Genomic DNA, 25,150 nt, shown 5'->3' with positions numbered 1-25,150 from the left:
GGCGTTCTGCCTGTATATGTGGTAGGCACCTTACTACATGGTGCTGATTAAGAAATGGTGTCATGCACGCACTGTTTCATAGACGTATACTATATATTAATCGTGACCTTAGTATTCTCCCTGGTTGAACTCGTGTTGCCACATTTGGGAGCATAGAAAGTAGAGGGCCAGAAGCGTCTGACGAGTGGAGCTTAAAAAAGCGAAATCTGCAGCGCAATGGACTGGCTTCTATGCTTCAGGCTTTGGTAGTCATAAGCAACCTCGGATTCAACCCAGACGAAGCTATTTCATTCTCTGTCACGACCAAGGTTTATATATAGATTCACTGCGCGCAATTTTTTTTTATGACACAGCGTCCCCATAATCTGAAAGCTGGAATTTGTGATAATCTGCAATACGTTAGCAGATTTCTCATAAAATCTCCGTTGCGCGCTGCTAGATAAGGCCTCACTCCCTTCTTTGATGCTACGAGGCTCTGAAAAAAGTCAAATTTGTCTCAATATGAGATTCATAGTATTCATAGTGAGGTGCGCTATTTCAGTATTCGGTCAGCAAGCAGCGTTTGAAAGCTGTGCATATGTTCCTCTCTAATAATCACTCACCCAGAGTTGGAAGTTTGAAGCGATGGCTGCTCATGCCTAGTGACGTTGGCGAGCAGATTCACTGCAGCATTATGAATCAATGTGGAGATTTGCTCGTACAACCAGTCGTCGAAGATGATGTCAGGAGATGCAGTCGGCTCCGTCGGCAAAGAGCCGCCCGCCGAGTCCCGTGCACGCGCCTCTGGAAGCCCATGCATCTCTGTGTAGTGACCGGCTGAAGCCCAGATGGTGCTTGAGTTAGTCAAGAGTAATGTTTGCGTAGCGCTGTCACATTGAAGAGCGCCTTTGTTTTAGTCGCGCTACTGAAATAAAATTCATGTGCAAAGAATTATTATCCACACAGCCAGTCAAGTTTCAAAATTGTCAGGAAGGGTTTTCGACGACGCTTATAGTGAAGACAGGTGGATAGTAATCGCAGACGTGCCAAGTTCGGCAACCCAACGCAATATTTGCTGCTACTTGGGGTATCAATTTTCGCAGCCTCATTGCATACATAAACTAACACGGGACGATTATCTCAAATGCTTCAGAAATTATCTGTTATAACCATATTAATCATTCGTTTCCCGTTTGCGTATAGGCTCTCCACTGCGGATGGCAACAGCAGCATATAATACGGACATGCATCTATTATAATACGGGCATGCACGGCAAACCTTTTGCAAAATTCACCAAGCCAGGTTAATTTCAAAGCAAAAATCTCATATTAAGGCAGTAAGACCCAACCTCGGGGCAGTAGTTACGCGCAGCGATGTCGATTTCATTTACAAGACTCACGCCTGCGCAATGTCTATGCCTCATGCTGTTGGCGAGCAGTGGACGAACAGAGGCGCCCTTATGCTTTGGTCGCTGTGTTAATGCACAGCAGGTGGGCGCAGGCAGGATTTGGAGTTATTCTGGCTTTAGGCGTCTCAAGTGCCACACCTTATTTGTGTCCCAAGGGCTGGCGCTGCCGCCACAATGAAGCGCTTTTGCTACGGAGGAAATCTGGCTGCGGGATATTTTCCTACGGTCAATACTAACCCACTACTTCTATTTATGACACAACAATGTGCCAGAAATTAAAAGGGTAATCACCGACGTAGAGATAACTGGTCTATGTGTTACAGAAAGAATACTCAGGAGCGACTACTTTAGGTCATCGTATATTGGTAGCCGTCAGGCATTTTGATACCTGCTTTGCATGCAAACGGCTCTCACACTATATATATTAGAAATATATATTCGGCTTAGTAGAACGATTCTTCCGTGTGCTACACATTTCGGTAGATTGGTCTCAATGACCTATCTGATGGCGGGGGAAAAAAAAAACCTAAGTGCATAATGCCTATGAGCATGAAACCATTCCAGTGGCGCCACGAAGTTTTAAAATATAAGAATCATGCGAGATTAATAAAAAATAAGTGCACCAGTTCTACGGCACCCACGAATTTTTACATTCTCAATACAACGTTTGCAAAGGAGAGATACGGAAAAGTAAAGTAAACGACATACCTTTAAAAAAAATTTGCTGGGGGATTGCCTCAGATTAGTAATGATATTTAGAACACAAGAAAAATGACACTCTATAATGAAGCTTTATCTCTTTTCTCTCTGCTCTCGATGTTGTGCGGTGCTGTCCTATGCAGTCTAAAAAACGACCGGTCTTCTGCCTGAACTTGTGGCAACGAACTTAACGTGCTTACCTGATGTTTCTGTAGGGCCTTGTAGTGTAAAGATAAGTACCGTCTCAAAAAATTTAACTGATAAATGAATTGCACCCTTTTATGTGTGTACAGGTGCCTAGAAAAGCTTTCGGAGCAGGAAAATTACCACCACAGCTTAATTTCTTAGCAATAACAGCATGCATCACAAAATGAGTAATTTACTCAATTTCCTTCCTGAATGGCACGATGAACCTCTTAATGCCTGGCCGGGCCTCTATTTAGCGAGAAAATTTAGGATTTTTATATTTCAGTCTTCCAAAAACTTTTGTGGGCACCTGTACGTATCGGTTTCTTCATGCATAAATTTTGAGGTGTTTGGCTTCTCGGAAAATTGTACAGAGGAAGCACGGAGGAGGTGCTGCTGTGTATAACAGTAACAGTGGAGGTCCACAGAGCCTTGATGCGCTGGCTTGTATGAAGAGTAGGCCGGATATTCTATCAGATGGATAGAAGTATTTACAAAACGTATACAAAGATGTCGAACTGAAGCGACAATCCGCGTCAGGCGTAGCCGACCGCTAACAGTTGGTACCAGGGACCTCACTTCCCAACTATAGACGCAGCCTAGCGCGCTTTGCGCTAACGACAGCCTATACCTAGACTGCCATGGGTGAGCCAGGACACTCATATCCCGCCTTTTGCTGCGTTTTTAAAGTCTTTGAAAATAAAGACTGGGGTGTTTATTTTCTCAGGCCTGCCTTAGGGTTATAATAAACAAGGAAATCTTCATACGGACTTTAAGGATTACACAAAACATCGGTCGCAGGACCCTACTGATGAAAAGAAACAGATAACAAAAGTGAACTCAAAACCGCTTCTAGGCGTAGCTTTGTCTCTCTCTATTTCGCACAAGAGCGCCCTCGCCTCAAAAATGCGCTCACCGTCTCCCACCCTCACACCGTGGCTTGGTGATTATGGCGATCTCCTCACGGATAACTGATTTCCTGGGGGCAGCAGGACCGCCGGGACAAGACGATTATCAACAACCAATTTTGGTGGCAATACTATGCAAAGGTTCCACTCTGCGCATGGCCCAAGGCGATGGCCCCGTACTCGAAGAGTCACCTGCACGCTGGCCATTTTCGTCAGTACTCGTCACGCTCTTTTTCCTTGCGCTCCCACAGCCCGTGCTGAGTCCCTACCCAACAAACCCATTCAAACTCAGTTTTGTCGTGCTGTAATTATTAGCAGTTTGCCAAGCATGCAATCCCTTGTATCTCTGGCTTTGAAAAAACCGTGACGTGGCTCCGCCTCCTTCGGCGCGGACTTCTCGGAACTTCCGATAGGACGGAGTGTGGGGGCTCTACCTCGCAGAGCCCCCAGAGAAAAATCTTATTCTATCCCTTTCTGAAGTATATTCACTCTGAGGCTATGACATTTTTTCCAGATTTTCTCTTGAGTTTTTTTTTCTGCAGCAACCTCTAACCGCATGTCAGCAGGTCCTACATGCCGGTTTTCAAGCCTGCTTTCTTCTTCCTGTCTCGGTCGTCAAGAGGCCGGGTGTTGCGAATCACGCGGCCGAGTCAGCACCTTCTCCAGATGGCACGCGTGGCCTGGCGCTGAGGCCAGGGGCAACGTCCACGACTCTTCATCACCAGGAAGAGGCTGATACTGCAGCTCACTCGAACTCGACGGCGTCGAACTGTTGCGTTTCACGGAAAGAAAGGTGCGCGAGCACGCACGCAAATGATAATTCTGAAGCAGTATTTTCGGAACAACTAGGCAGGTTGTTTGCGGACATTCCTTCTTAATACTGAGTGAGATAGAACAGTTGGGAAATCGGTGCGTGGAGGGGCACCGGCCGAGAGGTGCTCACAAAGTACTCCGCATGAGTCCTGAAATCGCGTCCGCTATTGCAACCTCAGCTAGAGGCCATCGAGACGACTTCACCTGCGTAAGAAGCGTTAAAAGGAGGACGTTACTTTGCTTTACAGCCGCCGCGGTGGCTCAGTGGCTATGGTGCTCGGCTGCTGACCCGAAAGACGCGGGTTCGATCCCGGCCGCGGCGGCTAGAATTTCTTTGGGGGAGAAATTCTAGAGGCCCGTGTACTGTGCGATGTCAGTGCACGTTAAAGAAGCCCAGGTGGACGAAATTTCCGGAGCCCTCCACTACGGCGTCTCTCATAGCCTTAGTTGCTTTGGGACGTTAAACCCCATAAACCAAAGCAAACCAAACTTTGCTTTACTTTTTTTTTATGGCAGCCGTCACCGCAATAAAGATGGGAGAGTCATGCGAGGTATTTATTTTAGCGCTGGCTGCACATGTAAAATTACCGTCGCAAGGAGAAGTGGCGTTGCTGTCCGTGGTCCAGTTTGCGGGCGGAAACTTAGATTTAACCTGGCTGCAGGGAAACAAGCTCTACTTGCATATGGAGTAGGCACCTTACAACAGGGCGCTGATTTAGAAGTGGTGCCGCGCACGCAGCGTCCATAGACGCGTACTATACCTTGTGTCCTTCGCATTCTCCCTGGTTGAACTCGTGTTGCCACATTCGGCCTTCCCTTCGGAGCATAGAAAGTGGAGGGCCAGAAGTGTGTGACGAGTGGAGATTAAGAAAGCAAAAACGGCAATGCAATGATCTGGCTTCAATACTTCAGGCTTCAGTTGTCATAAGCAACTTTGACCCAGACGAACCTATATCAATCCCTGTCTCGACTAAGCTTTACAGATAGATTAACTGCGCACTAATTTTTTTGTGACAATGCGCCGCCATATTCTGAAAGATGTAATTTGTGATAGTCTGCGATATCTTAAGCGCGTTTCTCATAAAACCTCAGTTGAGTGCTGCCAGATAAGGCTTACTCTTTTAGTCGAGTTAGTTGCTGGGCTAGTTGGCATTCTCGAATTAAGTTCATAGTAAACAGCGCCAATTTACAAGGCCAAAGATAGGAAAAGAGAAGAAGAACAGGGAGGAAGACGAACACAGCTGTGACCAAACTTCCGTCAGCCATGCTGCTTCAATCCTGGCGGGGGTTTAAACCCTCTTGCGGAATCTTGCGATGTTGGTGTGGAGCACATTCACATCCTGAAGAACGGAAACACTGAGGGAAAGCGAGCCCGATGTATTAGAAATGTACTCCAGTAGATTTAGTTGCTGGGCTAGTTGGTATTCTCGCATTAAGTTCATAGTGAACAACGCAAAAGCACAAAGCGAAACATAGGAAGGCCGAAGCAGGACGGGAAGGAAGACGAACACAGCGCTGACCAAAATTCCGGCAGTCTTGCTCCTTCACTCCTGAGGTGGTTAAGCTGTCTTCCGACAAAAAAAAAAAAAGAAAAACCGTGTGCTTCAGACCAGCATCGAAAGAGCGACCTACCGCGCGGGGTTCCTGGGTTTCTGCATTACGAAGAGTGAGACCCCAGCTGAAGTGAGTGCCTTGTTTGCGGCTGTTGCATCTTCGTGGGGGCATGTAAAACGAGTGTGCAAACTGTTACGGTCTGAACTGTGGAGACAAGTACGGTTGTACACCGACTGGCTACGCGCGGCTTGCTGTGTTCGCTACCTGGAATGGATTGCCGCAAGACGATTTCACCACCTCAGGAGTGCAGCAGCAAGGATGACGGAAATTTGGTCAGCGCTGTGTTCGTCTCCTTTCCCGTCCTTCTTCTCCGTTCCAATCATTGGCCTTGTGCCATTGCGCTGCTTGCAATGAACTTAAGTCCTGACTCTTGTCTTTCCTGCTAAGAGTATCTCAAAAAAGATACATTGTTCTCAATATGAGATCAATAACATTCATAGGCAGGTGAGCGGTTTTCTAATTCGCTCAGCAAACAGCGCTTCAAAGCTGTCCATATGTTCCTCTATATTAATCACTCACCCGGAGTTGGTAGCCGGCAGCGTTGGCTGTTGACGACTAGTCAGTCGCTAGCCAATTGGCGACAGCTTCACGAACTAAGGTGGCGATTTCCTCGTACAGTTGGTACAGCTCGTCAATCTCGTCGACGGTGAAGAACACGGCATAAGGAGACAGCGCCGGCTGCATCGGCAAATGGCTCTTCACCGATTTCGCTGACAGTTCCTCCGCAGGTCCACACATCTCTGCGCAGTGACCAGCCGAAGCCTATACAGCGCTTCAGTTAGTCAAGAATGATGCTTGCATAGCGCAGTCGCGTTAAAAAGCGCCTGTGTTTCTACTCAAAATTCGTCTGCAAAAAATTAACAGCCACACAGCCTCCTAGGTTTCAATATTATCTGCAAGGGACGCCTACGATGGCTTTTTCAGCGTGGAAAGGCGGATAGTCTTCGCAGACGATCCAAGGTCGGCATCCCAACGTAATATGTGCAGGTACTTGGGGTATCAGTTTTAGCAGCCTTAAGCACACATGAAATAACACGGGACGATTGTCCCAAGGAATTGAGAAGCTAGCTGTTACACTCACATAAACCCTTCGTCTACGGTTTGCGTACATAGTTAACATAAGTGAGTGGCGATAGCAGCAATTGCAGTACGGACATGCACGACAAACGACAAACCTTTCGCAAAGCTCATCAAGCCAGGTTACTTTCAAAGCAATTATCTCATTGGCATGGCAGCAACACCCAACCACAGGGCAGTAGATACGTGCAGCACTGTCGATTTCATTTATGAGGCTCACGCCTGCGCAATGTCTATGCCTCATGCAGTTGGCGAGCAGTGGACGGACAGAGGTGCTCTTATGCTTACGCCGCGGTATCAATGCACAGCAGGAGGGTTCAGGCAGGATTCGGAGTTATTCTGTCTTTGGGCGTCTCAAGTGATTCACCTCAGTTGTGCCCCAAGGACTGCCCCTGCCGCCACGGTGGAGTGGTTTTTGCTACGGAAGAAATCTGGCTGCAGGATAATTGCTGACAGTCAATACTAACCCACTACTTCTATTTACGACATGACAATGTGCCACAAATTAACAGGATAATCACCGACGTAGAGATAAGTGGTCTATTTGTTGCTGAAAGAACACTCAGGAGCGACTACTTCAGGTCACCTTTTATTGGCACCAATCAAGCATATTTCTATACCTGCTTTACATGCAAAACACTCTCACCGAGTATAACTAAATATTCGGCTTAATAGAAGGACCCTTTCGTGTGCCATACATTTCGGTAGATTTATCTCGATAGCCTATCTGACGGCCAGGGCAAAACAAAAAACCTAACTGCATATTGCCTATAAGTATCAAGCCATTCCAGTGGCGCCACGAAGTTTTCCGATCATGGGAATCGTGCGAGATTGACAGAGAAATAAGTGTACCAGTTCTAAGGCACCGAAGAAGTTTTACACTCTCGATACAACGTTTACAAAAGACAGATCGGGAAAAGTAATGCAAACAACTAATCTTTAAAAATAATTTTGACCGGGGACCGCCTCAAAATAGTAATAATATTTAGAACACATGGGAAATGACGCTCTAGAATGAAGCCTTATCTTTTTTCCATCTTCTTTCATCGTCGTGGTGTTCACTCGAAGGCAATCTAAGAACACGACCGGTCTCCTGCATGAAATTGTGGCAACGCACTTGACGTGCTTATCGTCTGATATCTTGGTAGGGCCTTGTAGTGTACAGATAGGTTGCGTCTGAATAAATTTAACTGATAAATGCCTTTGACATTTTTGATGTGTGTACAGGGGCCCAGAAGATTTTTCGGAGCAGGTAAATTTTGACGAAACTTAATTTCCGAGCAGTAACAGCATGAATCCACTAAATCACGGATGAACACTAATTTCCTTCCTGAATGACAAAATGTACCTTTTAATCTCTGGCTGGGCCTCTACTCAGCGAGAAACTTGAAGCTTTATTTTTATTGCACTGATCCGAAAGCACTTGTGGGCACCTGTATGTCTCTGTGCCTTCGAGCATAAACTTCCAAGTGTGCGGCATCCCGGAAAACTGTGGAGGGGGAGCACGGAGATGGTGCGGCTGTGTATAACAGCATCACACTAAAGTCTGTCCTGTGGAGGTCGTCAGAGCCTTGACGCGCTGGCATCTTAGGCCGGAAATCACTTTCCGATGGATACAACTATTTAAAAAAAGTGTATACAGATGTCGAATTGAAGCGACAGTCCTAGCCGAGCACCAAAAGTAGATACCAGGCACCTCCCGTCCAAATACGCAGCCTAACTACTTAGCGCCAGCGAGAGCCAGAGAGCCTTAGCCTAGACCGCCATGGGCGACCTAGGACACTCATATCCCGCCTTTTCCTGGGTTTTTAAAGCCGCTGAAAATAAAGCAAGGGCGGTGTTCATTATCTCAGACCAGCCCTAGGGTTCCAATAAGCAATAAGATCTTCATACGCCTTTGAGAGTTGCGCACAACATCGGACTAAGGGCTCTACTAATAAAAAGAAACAAATAATAAAAATAAACTCGAAGCCCTCGCCTCGAACATGCGGTCACCGTCCGCTACCCTCACCCTGCGGCGTGGTAGATCTGACAAAGTAGTCACCGATAACTGATGTGTCGGGGGTACCAGTAGAGCCGTGACAAGGCGATTTTCAACAGCCACTTTCGGTGACAATACTATACAAAGCTTCCACTTCGCGTTTGGCCCAAGGCGATGGACCCGCAGTCGAAGAGTCACCCGCCCGCTGGCCATTTTCGTAAGCACTGCTCACGCGCTTTTCTTTGCGCTCCCACAGCCCGTGCTGACTGAGTCCTGCTGGAACTAATCCATTCAAATCCAGGTTTGTCGCGGTGTAATTGCTGGCAGTTTCCGATGCTCGCGATCTCTTCTCTCCCTGGCTTTGAATAACCCATGACGTGGACTAGAGATGTAAAATTTCAAGAAATTTTGAATGGCGTGAAAAAAACCGTTTGTTCCAGGGATTTTTCATGAAAAATTGGAAATTTTGCAAAACATGACAAAAACAGATTTATTTGCAATAGCACAACAATCAATAATAATGCTCCGAAGTTTTGTCGAATATGTAGTTATAGATGTCATATTGTGAAACGAACTTCTTGTTCTATTGCACCGAGAAGATAAATAATGATTTGCACTTCATGAGAATATGGAGATATAAATATCATATTTGTGGAATGAATTTCTGGTTCTATTGCTCCGAGAAAGGGAACATGAAAACTGATCTATAAGTCACCCCATATCGGACTCAGAGTCACTGTCGCTGGATGCGGCCCTAAGTGCAGCATTATGGATTGAAGCTATGTCCACAGCTAGGTTCGACTGCACATACACAAGCTTTCTAACGCGTTCCCCTGAAAGCCTGTTGCGAATCCTTGTATTAACGTTTCCGAAACGTGACCAGTTTGTTCGCAGCTGGCAGATGATGGTGGCATCTACAGCAGTCGGCAAGCCAGAGGAGTTAGCGACTGGTTGGGGTAAAGGCCTTGCCACCAGGTAGATGGGGTCACTTGCTTCGCTGAAGACCCCTGTCCTGTACCAAATTCCTGCGGATGTTCTGTACTCTGCTACGTTGGAAATCAAGAACCTAGGCTTGTATTTGGCTAAAACCGCTTGCTTACATGCACAGCAGCTTATGTTATTTATGCCGTGTGTGTAGCGCTGTAGAATTTACAGCCGTTTTGTTCTACTTCAGCCTTTAGTTCAAGTATTAGTGTGTTTTTAAGTCAAGCGTGGATCTTATATGTGACCTGGCCTTCAACCCGCGTATCGTAGCACGAACGTTTTAAAAAGCACTACCTGGCACCGGCGATGACGACTGCCCTCCAATCGTTCAACGATGCACGCTGTAATTGTTTTCAAAGCAAAAACAAAAACCTAAACTTAAAGCAAGCAATCGTAAAACCTTGAAATTGCATTGTGAAATTTTCAATGTTTTTTCCATTTCCCCTCGTCTGAAAAAAACGAAAGAAACCGTTTTTTTTTTTTTTTCAAAAATTGCAGTGTTTTTTTCAGGCCTTCACATCTATACTTGGATCTACCTCCTTGGGCGCGGACTTCTCGGAACTTCCGAGAGGCCGGAGGGCGATTGCTTTACCTCAGTGAAGGCTGTCGAGGCAAAGCCCACTAAGCAGTAGACCATCCCGGCTTTACAATCAGAAGATATTTCCTCACCTGGGACAGACGAATGCGGTAGCAATGCCCTTCCTTGGTGCAGGTGGCAGGCTGTGCCCCCCCGGGGACACAGCTGTTCGATCTCCAGGCAAGCGTATGTACTCGTCGCCTCAAGGCCCCTCGATCAGATGTGGGAGGGCTTTTCGGGGGACAATAGTGAACGCTCCTGCAAAGCTCTGCAAGCCTTAAGAGCGGGGCGCGTCATTGACTGATTTTCATTTTCGTTTCCAGCTGCCCGCTTTGAAATGCCGAAATTCACCAGCGACGCCTGGCTGCAAGAAAACGGAAAAAGAACGGGTATTGTGGGCGCTTTACGCGTCCAGCGAATGATGGAGAAAAAGTGCGTTAAAATACCGAAGCTTTGGAAAACAGAAGAAGTATGCAAAAAGAAATTAATTAACACTCCTCAGAAGTGTCAAGGGCAGTGTAAAGCTTTCGCCCCCAGACACTTAAGGCCCACGGACCGTGACTGCTTGCAATGGAATTATTTTTCGATTCTGTTGAACACAGGAATCTTCATCTAAAAAATCTCTTAACACGCGAAGCTATCGGCTTCACTTTGGACTGCATATGGACTACATGGATCCTTGGCGCAGAAGGAAGAAGCTCTGCAAGCAGCTGCCGGTACGGTCTAGGAATTTGCCGCAGGGAGCGGTCTTCACTGCTCCCCGGTGAAATCCGAACTTATTGATACTGCAATCTTTTACATGACCTTAGCAGGGTGGGCATGCAATATAAAAGCAAACAAGCGCTGGAAACAATAAACACTCTCTTAAGATGCTAGAATAAAATTATAAATCATTTATACAAAAAGATAAATCATGGAACAGGAATGCAAAGCACACGATACAAAAGCAACAACAGTATCATGTGGTGGAAAAGCTATAAGGAAGCCCTATCAGGCTACACAAGAAAAATTGCAAGTCTCCGGGAGAAATTGAGCTCTACATAGGAAACCAAAAGATTCAGGAAAAAGAGAAGAGCGTAGTTTTAGGGCTGTGGTTACAAAGCAGTCTGATAGCGGATTATGCAATCAAAGCTCTGAAGACTACGGTCAACCAAACATCATGAATGGTTAGAAGAGTAACGTGGCATCGGAAAGGAATGAGGGAGGAAGACACCCTCCGCCTAGTGCAAGTCCTAGCCGCAAGCAGGACTACCTACCACCTCTCCTATCAAGAGATCAGAATCGTTGGTATAAGGGCCATTGATACCATTATAAGGGGAGCCTATAAAACTGCCCGAAACATACTATCACTAAATCAGTGGAACGCCTTTGAGCACTCGGAATGCATAACACATTCGAGGAGCTCAAGGAGGCGGCTTTAGATGTAAAAAAAAAACTCCTAACCAAAACACCAGCGGGTAGGGATATCTTGATGAGACTAGGGCTATGGTAGGCACTACGAACTAGTGAGAGCGGGTCCTAAAGTCCGACACCTTCATGAGAGAATATATATGTAAACCTCATACCCAGGCACATGCACCACGAACGGCAGACGGGTGGAAGATAGGGCCAGAGTCAACGCACTGGTAAAAAAAAACTATTAAAAGAACTGGAAGCGGTAAACGTGCACATCAGTGACAATGCCTAGCCAGGCAGGTTCGCGATTGTTGGGGTCGACAACCAGAAGAGGCCAATCATCAGGGCATCAATCTACGGCTGCTGTCTGCCCCGCGTGCGACCAAGATACGTCCGCTCCAGCATGATTTTCTCTTATGGTAATTGCTTTTCCTTCCGCTCTTCTCGCGTTTCACAACACTCTTAAATTGCTTCGGACCATTGTATTTTTGCACTGCACACAAGCCCCTCTGGCACCTGCAGGCTGCTGCGCTTCGCTTTTATGCTGCGTGCCCCCAAGCTAGCGCCCCTTCTGTTCGGCGCTGAAATTATCATACGATCGGAATTTGGCAGTATTATGATACGTAACCTTCTGGAAATCGCATTATCCAGGAATGTTTTAAACAGAAGAAAAAAAAGCGCCACTGTATTGGAAATTTTTATTCCTGAGGATTGCTTAACGACACAACCTTATACCTCCCGTTCAGCAGAAAACCCGGAGTTGTACCAGCGGCGTTGTTGTGTCGAGAGACTTACGTCACGCTTGAATGTTTGGAATTACATTAATTGAAAAGAGAACTCTTGATGCGAAAAAGGTAGCCGCATGTCTCGAATGACAACTTTATAAGGTAGTTGTTTTTACGAAAATAAACATTTACCTCAATTTTAGTCGGGATTCGAACCTACGACCCTTAGGTCACTAGCCCGGCATGCTACACAGCTAGGCCACGTATGCTTTTTCGTTTATTGCAAAATCAGAAAAAGGAAGCAATAACGGCATACTAAAGACATATTTGGACACAAAGCGTTTCACAACCTATAGAAAATAACTTAAAATTTGGGCAGTGAATTTATTGCTGCCAGTCTTGAAAGCCAGTCTGCTTGAGGTTGCCGCATAATCAGTACCTCAATTGTACCCTGATGTATTCTTCAGTATATTTCTTTAAAAGCCTAGCATCCTCATCGGGTGACTTGCTGCCATTCCAGATCGCCACATGCTGTGAAGGCCCAGCAGCATTACCGAATATAACGGCATGCCATCATCAGCTTCCACTGGCAGAAGCCTGATTACATAGGCGTCTGCTCAAAAGCTGTTTTTCAGTGTCCTTTGGAGAATCTCAGAGGAAAAATACGAATGTGCTTCAATAGGCCGTGGTCGTGTTTAGTATCAACAGGTGGAAATCACCCCCGCGCGTACGTGATGCTGCGTTTTAAAAATGCATCGCCTTCGAAATGATACTTCCGACATTCACAATCAGTTCTAGGATGAACTTCGTTGTTCTTCATGAATCGACAATATCGTAGGCATCCTGGGAAATCAGAACACTTCTTTGAAAACTTTTGCTTCTATTTATTCCTACGGATGCTGACAGTATCATTCATCCCGAGTCGGCTCCGGCGTCCGCGAGTCCCCCTGTATTTGTGAGCAGGGTGTTGGCCTTTACTGGCGGCAACTTATTTTGGCAATGCAGCAGAGGCTAGGCAGGAAAGAGAGGTAGACGAGTCTGTTTGTCCCCGTGCCGTAGGGTGTGGGATTTTCGTTCTCCGGGCTAGGAGTGAAACCGGGTGCGGGGTGGCATTTGCTCATGGCCCACTCCCAAGGAACGGGAACAAAGGCTAGTCTCCGTTCCTTTCCTGCTCATCCTCTGTTGCATTGCCAAAAAAATGTTCTCCCTGAGTTAGAGGAGCAGATACGCAAAGGGGGAAGCTGGAGAGACGGTGCAGGGTTGCTACACCTCCTATGAGAAGCCCATGCCCCTACTCTAGGACAAAAGCTCGTCTCCCTCCCTTTTCTGCCTTGGCACTGCTGCACTGGCATAAAAGCTGACCGCAATTACAGCCGATTTCACTGAATACTGCTCTTAACAATTTCCCAAAAGCAAGGGAACGCCACCATGGTGCAGGAATGTATTTCACGCAGATATGCTGAGTTGTAATTTTGTAAAAGCACGTGCCAGACGCTCCCACGTGTGGCGATCGCGCTTCTTCTGATTGCGCAGTTTTGCTTGCTGCTTTGTGCGGGCTCAAAATTTCTTTCGGTACAACGGCGACGAAAATGACATTTTCGTCGTTCGTCCTTATATCTTTTCCACCACATGATCCTGTTGTTGCTTTTGTATCGTGTACTTTGCATTTCTGTTTCATGATTTTTTTTGTATAAAAGATTTATAATTTTATTTTAGCATCTTAAGAGAGTGTTTATATTTCCAGCGCTTGTTTGGTTTTATATTGCATGCCCACCCTGCTAAGGTCATGTAAAAGATTCCAGTGTCAATAAGTTCGGATTTCTCCGGGGAGCAGTGAAGACCGCTCCCTTCGGCAAATTCCTAGACCGTACACACAGCTGCTTGCAGAGCTTTTTCCTTCTGCGCCAAGGATCCATGTAGTCCATATGCAGTCCAAAGTGAAGCCGATATCTTCGCGTGTTAAGAATTTTTTAGTTGAGGATTCCTATGTTGAACAGAATCGAAAAAAAATTCGATTGCAAGCAGTCACTGTGCGTGGGCCTGAATTCTCTGGACGTGAAAGCTTTATACTGCCCTTGACACTTCTGAGGAGTGTTAATGAATTTCCTTTTGCATATTTCTTATGTTTGCCAAAGCTTCGCTATTTTAACGCACTTTTTCTCCATCATTCGCTGGACACGTAAAGCGCCCACAACACCTTTTCTTTTTCCGTTTTCTTGCAGCCAGGCGTCGCTGGTGAATTTCGGCTTTTCAAAGTGGGGAGCTGGAAACGAAAATGAAGATTACAGTCAAGCACGCGCCCCGCTCTCAAGGCTTGCAGAGCTTTGTAGGAGCGTTCACTATTGTCCCCCGAAAAGTCCGCGCACATCTGATCGACAGGCCTTGAGGTGACGAGTACATACGCCTGCCTGGAGATCGACCTGCTGTGCCCCCGGCGGGTGCACAGCCTTCCACCTGCACAAAGGAAGGGCATTGCTACCGCATTCGTCGGTCCCAGGTGAGGAAATATCTCCTTACTGATTGTAAGGCCGGGATGGGCTACTGCTTTGTTGGCTTTGCCACGACAGCCTTTACTGAGGTAAAGCAATCGCCCTCCGGCCTCTCGGAAGTTCCGAGAAGTCCGCGCCCAAGGAGGTAGAGCCACGTCATGGGTTATTCAAAGCCAGGGAGAGAAGAGATCGCGAGCATCGGAAACTGCCAGCAATTACACCGCGACAAACCTGGATTTGAATGGGTTAGTTCCAGCAGGACTCAGTCAGCACGGGCTGTGGGAGCGCAAAGAAAAGCGCGTGAGCAGTGCTTACGAAAATGGCCAGCGGGCGGGTGACTCTTCGACTGCGGGTCCATCGCCTTGGGCCAAGCTTGACGTGGAAGCTTTGCATAGTACTGTCACCGAAAGTGGCTCTTTAAAATCGCCTTGTCACGGTGATCCTGGTACCCCCGACACGTCAGTTATCGGTGACTACTTTGTCAGATCTACCACGCCGCAGGGTGAGGGTGGCGGACGGTGACCGCATGTTCGAGGCGAGGGCTTCGAGTTTATTTTTATTATTTTTTTCTTTTTATTTGTGGAGCCCTTAGTCCGATGTTGTGCGCAACCCTCAAAGGCGTATGAAGATCTAATTGCTTATTAGAACCCTAGGGCTGGTCTAAAAAAATGAACACCGCCCTTGCCTTAATTTCAGCGGCTTTAAAAACGCAGGAAAAGGCGTGATATGAGTGTCCTGGCTCACCCATGGCGGTCTAGGCTAAGGCTCTCTGGCTCTCGCTGGCGCTAAATAGCTAGGCTGCGTATTTGGACGTGAGGTACCTGGTATCTACTTTTGGTGCTCGGCTAGGATTGTGGCTTCAATTCGACTTATGTATATACTTTTTTTAAATAGTTGTATCCGTCGGAAAGTGATTTTCGGCCTACTCTGGATGCCAGCGCGTCAAGGCTCTGACGACCTCCACCGGATAGACTTTAGTGTGATGCTGTTCTACACAGCCGCACGATCTCCGTGCTCCCCCTCCACAGTTTTCCGCGATGCCGCACACTTGGAAGTTTATGCTCGAAGGCACAGAGTCGTACAGGTGCCCACAAGTGTTTTCGGATCACTGCAATAAAAATAAAGCTTCAAGTTTCTGGCTGAGTAGAGGCGCAGCCAGACATTAAGAGCTATACTGTGTCATACAGGAAGGAAATTAGAGTTCCTCCGTGATTTAGTGGATTCATGCTGTTTCTGCTCAGAAATTAAGTTTCGTCAAAATTTACCTGCTCCGAAAAATCTGCTGGGCCCCTGTACACACATAAAAATGTCACAGGCATTTATCATGTAAATTTATTCAGACGCAACTTCTCTGTACACTACAAGGCCCTACAAAGATATCAGACGATAAGCACGTCAAGTGCGTTGCCACAAGTTCATGCAGGAGACCGGTCGTGTTCTTAGATTGCATTCGACTGAACCCATTTCCCACGAGGATGAAAGAAGATGGAAAAGAGATAACGCTTCATTCTAGAGCGTCATTTCTCATGTGTTCTAAGTATTATTACTATTTTGAGGCAGTCCCGATCAAAAATTATTTTTAAAGGTTAGTTGTTTACATTACTTTTCCCTATCTGTCCTTTGTAAACGTTGTATCGAGAGTGTAAAACTTCTTGGGTGCCTTAGAACTGGTGCACTTGTTTCTTTGTCAATCTTGCAGAATTCCCGTAATCGGAAAACTTCGTGGCGCCACTCGAATGGCTTCATACTTATAGGCATTATGTAGTAAGGTTTTTTTTGCCCTGGCCATCATATAGGCTATGGAGACAAATCTAACGAAATGTATGGCACACGAAAGGGTCCTTCTATTAAGCCGAATATTTAGTTAAGCAGGTATAGAAATATGGTTGATTGGTGCCAATAAAAGATGACCTAAAGTAGTCGCTCCAGAGTGTTCTTTCAGCAACACATAGACCACTTATCTCTACGTCGGTGATTATCCTTTTAATTTGTGGCACATTGTCATGTCGTAAATAGAAGTAGTGGGTTAGTATTGACTGTCGCCAATTATCCCGCAGCCAGATTTCCTCCGTAGCAAAAACCACTCCACCGTGGCGGCAGGGGCAGTCCTTGGGGCACAACTCTGGTGAACCACTTGAGACGCCCAAAGCCAGAATAACTCCGAATCCTGCCTGAACCCTCCTGCTGCGCATTGATACCGCGGCGTAAGCATGAGGGCACCTCTGTCCGTCCACTGCTCGCCAACTGCATGAGGCATAGACATTGAGCAGGCGTGAGCCTCATAAAGGAAATCGACAGTGCTGCACGTATCTACTGCCCTGTGGTTGGGTGTTGCTGCCATGCCAATGAGATATTTGCTTTGAAAGTATCCTGGCTTGATCAGCTTTGCGAAAGGTTTGTCGTGCATGTCCGTACTGCAATTGCTGCTATCGCCACCCACTTATGTTAACTATGTACGCAAACGGTAGACGAAGGGTTTATGTGAGTGTAACAGCTAACTTCTCAATTCCTTGGGACAATCGTCCCGTGTTATTTTGTGTGCTTAAGGCTGCTAAAACTGATACCCCAAGTACCTGCACATATTACGTTGGGATGCCGACCTTGGCTCGTCTGCGAAGACTATCCGCCTTTCCACGCTGAAAAAGCCATCGTAGGCGTCCCTTGCAGACAATATTGAAACCTAGGAGGCTGTGTGGCTGTTACTTTTTGCAAACGAATTTTGAGTAGAAACACAGGCGCTTCTTAACGCGACTGCGCTATCCAAGCATCACTCTTGACTAACTGAAGCGCTGTCTAGGCTTCGGCTGGTCACTGCGCAGAGATGTGTGGACCTGCGGAGGAGCTGTCAGCGAAATCGGTGCAGCCGATGCAGCAGGCAGTGTCTCCTTATGCCGTCTTCATCTCCGACGACGAGATTGACGAGCTGTACCAACTGTACGAGGAAATCGCCACGGTGGTTCGTGAATTTGTCGCCAATTGGCTAGCGACTCACTAGTCGTTAACAGCCAACGGTGCCGGCTACCAACTCTGGGTGAGTGATTAATATAGAGTAACATACGGACAGCTTTGAAGCGCTGTTTGCTGAGTGAATTAGGAAGATGGAACACGAAGATAGAACAGCCGCAAACAAGGCACTCACTTAAACTGAGGTCTCACTCTTCGTAATGCAGAAACCCAGGAACCCCGCTCGGTAGGTCGCTCTTTCGATGCTGGTCTGAAGCAAGCGGTTTTTCTTTTTTTTTGTCGGAAGACAGCTTAACCACCTAATAGTGAAGGAGCAAGACTGACGGAATTTTGGTCAGCGCTGTGTTCGTCTTCCTTCCCGTGCTGCTTCGCCCTTCCTATGTTTGGCCTTGTGCCTTTGCGCTGTTCACTATGAACTTAAAGGGGCTATGAAACACTGCTTGGGGGGATAACGGCTATACTTCAGGTGGATTCTTTGTCACACAGAAGCTGACTTAAACAGAATTACAGGAATTGATGCACAGGAACGGGAGTTATTCAATGAAGAAATTTCAGAATACAAGCAAACAAAACGCTGCCCTCAACTCGATTTTGGCGGGACTTCCCACACCTATTTCGCTCTCCCGATGACGGCACTTGGCTCAACCAATCAAAACAGCCTGCCAGAGCACGTCGCGGAAGTTTGCACTCCACGGTTGCCTACTGTCTCTAACTCGTTCTTGCTGAGACTGGCAGCTTCATTTCCATGCCAGAGCACCTGGTGGTGTATTTTTATTTTACTTGCTTTGCAGGGCTTTTATCTAACACAGACAGGTTGCTTTTGTTGATCTAATATAAAATGCAGACAGGTGACAAAACATTTCTCTATTTATTCACACAATTTGCAGTATGTTTACTGTTTGTACAACCATGAAGCTCGCGCCAGGTGATGTCATATCCGCTGCTGAAACCCGCCACTGTGTGGGGACGCCATCAGAGCCATGAAGTTGTTTTTGGGAGGACATTAAAATATTAAAAACGGAATATACGTGGTATTACCGACGCTAATAGCGCCATTGTATCTTACTGTATGCGATCAACAGGCGAAATAGTCAACTAAGATAGTGTTTCGGGGCCCCTTTAATGCGAGAATACCAACTAGCCCAGCAACTAAATCTACTGGAGTACATTTCTAATACATCGGGCTCGGTTTCCCTCAGTGTTTTCGTTCTTCAGGATGTGAATGTGCTCCACACCAACATCGCAAGATGCCGCAAGAGGGTTTAACACCCCCCCCCCTCCCCCCAGGATTGAAGCAGCAAGGCTAACGGAAGTTTGGTCACAGCTGTGTTCATCTTCCTTCCTGTTCTTCTTCTCTTTTCCTATCTTTGGCCTTGTAAATTGGCGCCGTTTACTATGAACTTAATTCGAGAATTGTCACAAAAAAATTAGTGCGCAGTTAATCTATCTGTAAAGCTTAGTCGAGACAGGGATTGATATAGGTTCGTCTGGGTCAAAGTTGCTTATTACAACTGAAGCCTGAAGTATTGAAGCCAGATCATTGTATTGCCGTTTTTGCTTTCTTAATCTCCACTCGTCACACACTTCTGGCCCTCCACTTTCTATGCTCCGAAGGGAAGGCCGAATGTAGCAACACGAGTTCAACCAGGGAGAATGCGAAGGACACAATGTATAGTACGCGTCTATGGACGCTGCGTGCGCGGCACCACTTCTAAATCAGCGCCCTGTTGTAAGGTGCCTGCTCCATATATGAGCAGAGCTTGTTTCCCTGCAGGCAGGTTAAATCTAAGTTTCCGCCCGCAAACTGGACCACGGACAGCAACGCCACTTTTCCTAGCGACCGTAATTTTACATGTGCAGCCAGCGCTAAAATAAATATATCGCATGACTCTCCCATCTTTATTGCGGTGAAGGCTGCCATAAAAAAAAAAATAAAGCAAAGTAACGTCCTCCTTTTAACGCTTCTTACGCAGGTGAAGTCTTTTCGATGGACTCTAGCTGAGGTTGATTTAGCGGACGCGATTTCAGGACTCAAGCGTAGTACTTTATCAGCAGCTCGCGGCCGGTCCAATTCCACGCACCGATTTCCCAACTGTTCTATCTCACTCAGTATTAAGAAGGAATGTCCGCAAACGACCTGCCTAGTTGTTACGAAAATACTGCTTCAGAATTATCATTTGCGTGCGTGCTCGCGCACCTTTCTTTCCGGGAAGCGCAGCAGTTCGACGCCGTCGAGTTCGAGTGATCTGCAGCATCAGCCTCTTCCTGGTGATGAAGTGTCGAGGACGTTGCCCCTGGCCTCAGCGCCAGGCCACGCGTGCCGTCTGCAGAAGGTGCTGACTCGGCCCCGTGATTCGCAACACCCAGCCTCTTGACGACCAAGACAGGAAGAAGAAAGCAGGCTTGAAAACCGGCATGTAGGACCTGCTGGCATCCGGTTAGAGGTTGCTGCAGAAAAAAAAAAAACTCAAGAGAAAGTGCGGAAAAACTCTCACAGCCTCAGAGGGAATATATTTCAGAGAGGGATAGAACAAGATTTGTGGTAAAAACCCTTGCAGAAATCGAATGACCAGGACACAGGCAAATAATAAGTTCGGTAGCGAACTTTGCAGAGGAAGCAAGGCTGAGGGTGGGCAGTGCAAAGTACCAAAAACACCTCACCTGATTTCGCTGCAGTTACTATTGGATAGAGGGAGGGAAACGGGAAAGACATGGATGTGAGCCAGACGAGCATTGCGGCTCGGAAAGAAAGAATGCAAGGGGCCTTGGAGGGTTGCCCTAGCGATCGTCATTCCTTGGAGGCCTGCCCAGCGCTTCTTTACCTCCCGCGGCCATCACACGCAAGGAAGAGTGAAATCCGATCTGTGTATCAATATTTAACACACAATAGCTTTTCTCTCCCCTTCTTTAATCTCTTACCGGGTGCCCTTTCACAGCAGAACTACCCGAAGTGAGCAGCGCTATTAACTTACTTTTATCGCTTTATTTGCCGGTACTTCTGATGAAGCCGTGAGCTCTACCAGGCGGGATTTATAAACGGGCGCCCGGTCGCACCTAGGCCAATCACCCTTAGAACAATACTTAGTCAAGGTCGTGTGATTTTGATCTTGAGGTGCTCCACGAGCGGTTCCTCCAGCGGTATGGCGTGAAATGAAGAAAGTGAGACATTCCTTATAGGTAGGTTAAAGACTCTGCTTTCCAATGCTTTAGTAATGGTAAAATTAGTGCCGCTTTTCATGGGGCTGACTATCGCAAAGCTTTAGTGACAATGCTTTTCGGCTGTTCAGGCCATGAACGCGGGATTCAACCCCGGCTGGGGTGGCCGAATTTGACGGAAGCCGACTGCGGAAACTGCTGTATGCTGTGCGACGTCAGCGCACGCTGTAAAGGACCGCTGATGGTAAACTTTTTCGAGAGCCATCCACTACGGCGTCCTTATTGCCAAATTGCAGCTTTGGGTCAGAAACTCCCATATAAAACTTGTTTGCATGCTGTTCACTCTGCAATGTGGTGATGACAGCCGGGGTCGTAGACCACAGACAGTCACGCTGGCGATAACCATCTATTTCTTGAGCGAATTTGTGCCCGCCAGTAGAAAAGAACGAGGGGGCAACGACAGCAGCAGATGCCCCAAGGAGACGTCGGGAAAAGCCATAGCGGATATTCAAAATTCCAGAAGTGGGCTTTCCCAAATAACTACTATGTTGCCAAAGACAAGATAGCCGACTTCTCTAAATGAACTACGTGAGCTACAGGACAGGGGCTAATGTGAAAATCCTCCTCACATCCTTGATGTGAAAATAAACGTAATTGATTGATTGATGAATCTAAGAAACGTATTGAGAAGATTCGAACAAAAAAATTGGCTGTGGTTTAATTCTGGTTGACAAAAGGAATGCGAAAGCACATTGGTTGTTCCTCGCCTCCGTCTGTATTCTTGCTGTGCTCTCTACTTAGCTTTATCCATATCGAGACCGTTCAGCCGAGCCGAAGCCCACCGGTATATACCCCGAGGCATCGCCTCCTCTCCCGGAGCGAGCGCCCTCTAACGCGCTGCTGGGCGACGGCGAGGGAGTAGAGCGAGCGCCACTGTCGCGTTGCTGGGCAACGTCGCGACATCTGCTAGGCGCGGCGGCGGCTCAAGGTCCGTGTAGCTACGGTGCGATGGCGGCCACCCGAGGTCTCGCTTTGGCTGTCGGAGTGTTGCTTTCTCAACAAAACTAGTTCTTGCTTTTTTTTTTCAGCTGGAAACGCATGCTCAGCCATCTTGTCTTAAGCAGCATTGGTATGCGAGAAAACGAACTTGCGGAATTTTTTAACATCCCCTATTACCGTCGATCTCGGTCCCGCTCAGCCTGCTATTAGCGTATTTGTATTGGAGTATTCAAATTCGTGATTCTGAGCGGCTGCTGAATTCACGAAAAAGCAAGGTATCCGTCGCATTCGAATGGGAACTCATGATTTCAAATTAAATTGCCTTCTGAAACAGACTCTTCGATCTCACAAAGCAGGAAAACTTCCTTAGAAGGCCGACTGGAATGCGCCTCTTGCTCCTGTAAAGACTCGCCGCTGTTTTCGAACAACTAACGCCACCTCCAGGCCACTTTGCCACTTTGCCGCCGTCCGTCTCTGCCCGCGCCACTTGCCGGCTGCTGTGGCTGTCCTGCGGCATGGCAGCCTGGAACCAACAGGAACCAACAGCTGCACTTTTTTGCGAACTTCTTTTCAGTCCTTTGTGCGAGTCATGTAAGTTCCAGTAACAACAAAAAAGTGTACGAGAATACTCAGCGGAGTGTGGCAGCGCTGATGGTCGGACTACTGCGGATGAATTTCACACTACAGCTCGGAATTTCGGCCAAATAGAAGCCCACCCGGTGTTACCTTCTTACAGCTATGCTTCCAGTGCTTCAGCCGATGTTATCGGTGATAGAATTATTTCCGGCGTACTAGCTCTTCCGCCTCATACAAATATGAGCGTAAGTGCGTGAAGGCTGCCTAGCATTTTTTTCTTGAGTAATAGACATCACAGGAGCCCTTGTCGAAGCGTGAATGACTTATCAAGCACCGCCCACAGTACGGTGTTTGTGTGCGGTACTTGTCTGATAATACGCTTTACTGTCCCCGCGCGGTAGGTAACACTGTACAGAGCGGGCTTGGTCTGGACCAGAAATTGTGCTCTTTTGCCGGGCTTTGGCCGATCGAAAGAGCACAATTCGTGACTTTTTTGTGTTTACAAATGTCTCCGCCAGAACTATGACATCCAGACTAATAATGGGGCTCAAGAGGGGTTTGAAGGCCTTGCCATATTTTGCACAAAGGCCGGCAGGGCCTGCTGTCTTTGAAAGTGATAAATGATCAATGGCACCGTCTAGTTCTGCTGAAGTTAAAAGGCCGCCTTATATGGCTCCTCAGTCAAAATCACGCGTTGACTGACCGTCTATGAGAAACGGATGAAAAAACAACGTCACCTGCTGACGTTATGGGCAGTGTGTCAGGGAAGAAAAAAATGCTAAGTGGGTTTAAAACTGAGGCCACAAGAATTTAGTGTAACATCACTATTTTCCTGGAACCGGAAAAGACGCAATCAGACCACAGCCGACGAAAGCAGACCCGAAGTGATGGAAACCGAACCGGACATGCCGTTAGCTAAACCAGAAATAATGTCATCAGACCAAAAATACCCTTAGCTAAACCGGAAGTGACGTAATGGATTGGTTAAAGCGGCGCTTGATTAAAGTCGCTGTGGTTCACTGGGTATGGTGTTCGGAAGGCGCGGGTAGGATCCCGGCCTTGGTGGTCGGATTTCGATGGAGGCAAAATGGTAGATGCCCGTGTACTGTGCGATGTCAGTGCACGTTAAAGAATCCCAGGTGGTCGCATTTTGAGGGAGCCCTCCAAAACGGCGTTCCTCATAGCCTCAGTCGCTCTGGGACGTTAAAACCCCATAAGTGATACCGAACCCAACAGCACGCAAGTAGATTAAGTTTGGCGAGCACTCATCCTCGGAAAGGGGCTGCACAAAGAAGACGATGCGCGCCACACCCTCAAAGTCTGAGGCTTGGGAAGTAGCGGGAAACAGAGGCGCGTGGTATTTGCGAATTCCGATATTATTAAATAAGGGCTAGTCGCCAGACCACAACCGCAATAAATTGCTCATATTCTCGTGACAATCGCATGACGGCGCTAATGAAGCAAAGCCTGACGAGTCTGTTCCTCCGAGTGCAAGGCTGTTCCTCCGAGTGCAAGGCGCAATTCGTGCTAGACCGAATGCGGACAGCCCTGTAGCGTTCAACATAAACTGTTGAAGCTCGCACTTCACACCCATGATTTTCTTCGAATACTAACCAGTAGCGTTACAATGAAGGTCACCTCAAGATCATCTTGTCTAATGGATTTTAATGCTAAAAATTGCGAATTCATGAGTTTGGGTCAAGTTACTAATAATTTCCACTCTTATCACCTTAATAGCACGACTATAGACTCTGCACTCTCACAAATAAATCGGTGTTCACATTATTAAGGACCCTACCTGCACTCTGCATGTTACACACGTCGCTAACAACGGCAACAGAACACTTGGATAATTCCACCGTAACATCGAAAAAGCACCCTCATCTCTGACTGCAAGGCACTCATTTTACCTAAACTCGAGTGCGCACGATAAATATGGGACCCCTCTGAGCAGAACGTAATGCACACTTGAAATGTTAGACAATACAGCTGTTCGGTTCATTCTCTCTAATCATAACACAACTACAAGGATAACCAGCATGAAATCTAGCCTCGGTCCGCCACCCCTTGCGTGTGATCGTCGGACACTTGGTGTTCGCTTTTTTCGTAAACTTTGTCACTATTCCTTGCTGCGTGAAGAACTTATTTCACCCCCACGATACGTGTCGCCACGGATTGATCACGGCTACCAGCTTCGCTTAGCGAAAAAGAGGATGTGCTAAAAATGCATTTCAAACATATTGTATTAATTTCAAATTTATTTCGCATTTTTTGTATCTGCTTAAAGTGCAATACGAATGCTTTCTAAGTATACTAGGAATAATATTTTGAACTGTCTTAAAAATACGTGAAAAGTACATTTTTGCCTGCTTAGTATATTTATATTGCATTAAAAATATACTAAAAATATACATTAAATACATTAGAGTATATTAGAAGTAGACTAAAAATATACGTTTAATATATTACAAATATATTCATTCGGGTTAAAATGGTCCACAGGTCGACTTCACAGCATGAGACGGGTCAATGCTTCAACTCCAGAACAAACTGATACGGATATACGCACAAGGAGCAAATACATGAGTACACGCGTAATTATCATCAATCAAGGGGTGT

The sequence above is a fragment of the Amblyomma mixtum genome, chromosome 3, assembly GCF_055824585.1.
Source record: "Amblyomma mixtum isolate Tamu chromosome 3, ASM5582458v1, whole genome shotgun sequence".
Taxonomy (NCBI): Eukaryota; Metazoa; Arthropoda; class Arachnida; order Ixodida; family Ixodidae; genus Amblyomma; species Amblyomma mixtum.
This window is presented reverse-complemented; position numbering follows the sequence as displayed.